Source organism: Cibotium barometz, chromosome 16 (genome assembly GCF_041138505.1).
Source record: "Cibotium barometz isolate CiBa-2024 chromosome 16, ASM4113850v1, whole genome shotgun sequence".
In the NCBI taxonomy this organism is placed as follows: Eukaryota; Viridiplantae; Streptophyta; class Polypodiopsida; order Cyatheales; family Cibotiaceae; genus Cibotium; species Cibotium barometz.
The window spans coordinates 50,232,542-50,237,054 of NC_141061.1; positions in this window are offsets into that span (position 1 = coordinate 50,232,542).

Here is a 4,513-nt window from a genome sequence, read left to right on the forward strand (position 1 = left end):
TTAAAATAAAGAGATTATCATTGAGAATCATCCTTCTAACAAGGATCTAATCATAAAGGAGATTAATCTTTCCAAAAGAGAGATTTTCTTAAAGGAAACATTATAATTAAGTATAAAGACTAGCATTAATCTAATTAAACATTATGAATCATTGGAAAACTTGATTTCAAGAGAAAACCATTCCAGTGAAGGCTTCTCAAGATTTAGAGGGGTTGAGAAGAAGAAAATCATTGAGAGGAATAGAAAAAATCATTAAATTAGAGCTTACCCTTGATTTTGGTTTGATTCTTTGGATAGAAGTGAATCCCTAAAGCGAGTCCTTGGCCACCAAGAGGGAGAGGGTAATCTATAAGAGAGGATGGGGAATAGAGAAGCTCCAAAGCTCCCAAAAGAAGAGGCAAAATAGAGGGATAATAGAATTATGCTAAATTGAAGATAATACTAGCATGTAGTTACTCAAAGATGAAAATACAAAGGAATGAGGGTCTATTTATAGGTGAGGGAGTCCACTAACCGAGTCTAACTGGGTTCTAGAGGCTTCCAACTTCAGTTTGTTGACCCAATTTGGATAAGATTTGGATCAGTTTGGCTCCCTTTTTGATCCAGTTTGGCTCCCTTTTTGATCCAGTTTGCACAAGGAGAGAGAAAAATATCTCGTTTTTTTGAATTAGAAAAGCCAAGCAATGATGATAAAAAAGGTGTCTACTTAATGGGACTCTCCCTCCTTATTACTGAGGTGTCAAAAGTTCATCATTTTACCAAAATATCCTAATTTTTAACTAATAAACCTTGTACTCAGTCAACTCTTCATCTTATGTGAGCATTTACTTATTTTTGGGATATTTTCTTTTATTCTTTGCATTTTTTTCATCCCAACACTTGGATTAATCCTATTTGGACTTTAATCCAATTTTTTTTTGAAAATGTACACCCTTAGGCTAAGGTCTTTAATACACATATTCAATTAATTTCTAATGCACATTGGAAAATTCTTTTTGAACTTCTGTTTCAGGGGAATTCATCGTAGATATTAGAAGAAACTTTGTATCTAGAAATATCTCAAATTTGAATTACCTCTTTTCTCTCTCTAGGCCGAAACAAGGGAAAACAATATTCTCTTGCATTCTGAAATAGGGGATGATTACATGGGATTGAGGTGAGAGCTTATACATCTTTTAGGACTAAGGAGGAATCTTACATGAGCAAATTTGGGCCCCACGGTTGGGTAAACCACTGAGCCCTATCTGCTCTAGGTGCTACTATGGCATGACCATGTAGCAAGGTTTGATATAATACAGAAACTTATGCTTGCTCTTGTGGTTGTTCTTCATGAGGTTGTGGATAGTGTGGCCGCTACCTTGGTGCATGAGGTTCTCACCTGGGTGGGGTGCTTCCTGTACTAAAAAACGAGGACCGGCAAGTTGCTTCTTCTTCTAGGGTATATGAGGGAGAACCTCATAGGAGGAGTCAGAGTGAGTGAGGGTTGCCATGCTGATGAAGATAAAAAGTAAGTATGGAAGTGTGAAAGCTTGGGATAAAAAACTACAATAGTTTGGCTAGGGGGGAGAGAGAAACATCAGTGAAATGAAGGTGGTGGGGCTTTTTATAGATTTCCAAGATAGAAATGGCTGTCAATTCATGAGGGTATGGTTGTGGCTAAGGAGAGTGCTGTCGTGGCTTTAGGAGAGTGCTGTCGTGGCTTTAGGAGTGAACGGTTGTGGCTCCAACGGCCGTCTCTAAGCATTTTAGAAGGAAACAGGTACGTCTTTAAGAGTGAACGGCCATGTCTAAGAATTTTAGAAGGGAACGGATGTGTCTTCAAGAGTGAATGGCTATGGCTAAGCTGATGATGAAGGAATAGCCGTGCCTTAGAATTTTACAAGAGAATGGCCATGGCTTTGTTGAGTGAACAATCGTGTATTCAGGAGGAGGGAGCGACCATGTTTTAAGAGTGTACGACCATGGGGCTAAACAGATGACAAAGGAATGACCGTGTCTTCAGAGAAAGTTTTTTTTGGCACCCTATAAACAGGTTTTGTACCCTAGGGCTATGTAGCCACCACCCCATTGTGGGTTTTGTATTGACTCCTTGCATAGTTTGCAAGACTAAGAAGGCAACGCAAATAAGGTTTTGGTGAGGTTGGTAGCTCCATCAAGATCTTGGAGGCTTCATTTAGAGGGAGCAGCTGGGTAGGGGGGGTCAGAGAAGCAAGGGATTGACTGGGCATGCACCAAGGGAGTCCGATGATAAGGGGTGGTGGAGTAGCCAAAGTTGAAGGTACATTATTGTTGGGGACAATGGATGGGGCTTGTATGGGCATGACGTCGTCCTAATTTTTTGCTCTCCCATTGTCCCACACGGTAGTTCGTGGGGGTGGAAATGGAGGCTATCTTGGGTCGCCATTGGATTTTTTGCGGTTTCGGAATCATAGGAGTAGGAACATTGTACTGTGGGGGTTGGGATAGTACCTAGACTTTCTGATTGCCTTCATAGAAGTGTTGGGCTTGTAGGAGAGGCTTAGGGATCCACCTGTATAGGTGGTCACAGTGTGAGGGCGAGGTTGGTGGGGATGATGGTTGGGCCTCGTTTTGAAGGCTTGTATTTTGTGGGCATATAGCTGTCGAATTGGGGAGGTTGGCAAGAGGTACAAGGAGTTGGCTTTGCTGGGGCTTTGCTGGGGCATGAGTTGGAGAAGTGGATCTTCAGGGGATCCACAGAGTTGTAGCACCCGCATATAATAGCCTTGGGATATGAAGGAGCTTCTTGGGCACCCAAGTGTGATAGTTCTTGGGTTTTGTGTATCGGGGCCAAAGTTGTACCTAGGATTGGTTAGTCTTATTTTGGTGGGGTTAGTAGTGGTAGTGGTTTCTTTGATGTGGTCTTGGGTTGTGGTAGAGATTGGTGTAGATGAGGTTTGGTGAGGCAATTGGGTATTCACTATGGGGAGAGGCCTCTTTTTGGGTGGCATGGTTTTATGTTGGTTGAAGAGTAGAGTGATGGGGACAGTTAGTGGAAGGGAGTGGTCGACTTGGGGTGGGTGATTGGGTGACAAGGGCTCTTCATCGGTCACATGACTGTCACTTGTTATACACTTGGGATCTTGGCATACACCTTTGGGAGTCCCTCAAGTTCCCTCTTTTTATTTGGGATCCTGGCAATAGATAGGATCAACTTTCGAGATGGGGGAGCACTACTCTCTTCTATGGTCTACACTCTTGAGGTGGGGGAGTGTCCCTCGCTTCACTTTTTGGTTCATGGAGGATCATCTTCATCCACCAACGCATCTTATGGATGCTTGGGCTTGTGTCATACTCTACAACGACACATCTTTGGCATGATCCATTCTTCTTTTGGGCTTTATTGACATTAACCCTATCCCTATTTTTCCCTCCCCTATACTCATTGCCATCTCATCTGACCACATCCCTAGGACCGGATGTGTATTAGAGGTGGGGGACTTTAGCCCTTTTCCATACACCATAGCTTAGCACTAGCTACTTGATTCACATGATGGTGCATGTGTACATGTATATGTATATCACTTTGGTGCAAATATCCTATATTTTTCCATAGGATGTTTGGGTATTATTAAGCTTCATTATATATCTTTTTGTGGACCCACCTATGCTCACCATCATAGGATGTTTGGGTATTATTAAGCTTCATTATATATCTTTTTGTGGACCCACCTATGCTCTCCATCATGTGGCACTTTTGCATATGGAATGGCCCTATATTTTACTATTTATAGAGAGCATGGTTGAGGGAGATTTCAATGCTCCTCTAGCCCAAGTTGTGGATTCCATCCTTATGCTCCTTCTTAGATTAGTGGTTCTTAGTAGTTGAGCTTAGGATGTGGTGTGTTTGGGCAAGGATTGCTCACTCTTGAGCACTCCCCATGTGTGAAAGGCTTGTTGTTGAGAGCATGTGTGTGGGTTTTCCATTTTATCATTTCCATGTGCTCCTCATTTGCTTGATCTTAGGCTTGTGAGTGAGAGGTGAGTGTGGAGAGTGAGAGTTTGTAGTGATAGTGTAATGTGTAAGTTACTTTCCTTTTCCTTAGATTAGGTTCATTCCCTCTTGTTACCTTCTTCCTCTATTGTCATTTCCCTTAGATTAGTTTATTCATTATCCATTTATCTGGATTACAAATGGACATTAACATGATTCTTTGCTTGAGGGATTCGATGAGAGACAAGCTCTTAAGTGCCTCCAATGGGTATTCCATCGAGAACACCTAAATTAGAGAGCACCTTGCTGATGGCTTAACACTCAACGTTTACTTCTTTGAATAGTTCCTAAAATCCCAAGTACTCTTATTGCTATTCTTCTCCTTATTCTTGAGCTTCTTCTTGATTCTACAGTGGTTCTTACACTTGTCTGCGCTTGAGCTTCTATGGTGCTCCTTCTATATTAGGGTTCTTTCAAAATTAGTAGCCTTCATGTTGATTCACTCCTCTTCTTTAGCACCCTATATGCTCCTTTAGTGGCATTGACTGTGTCCTTACTAGT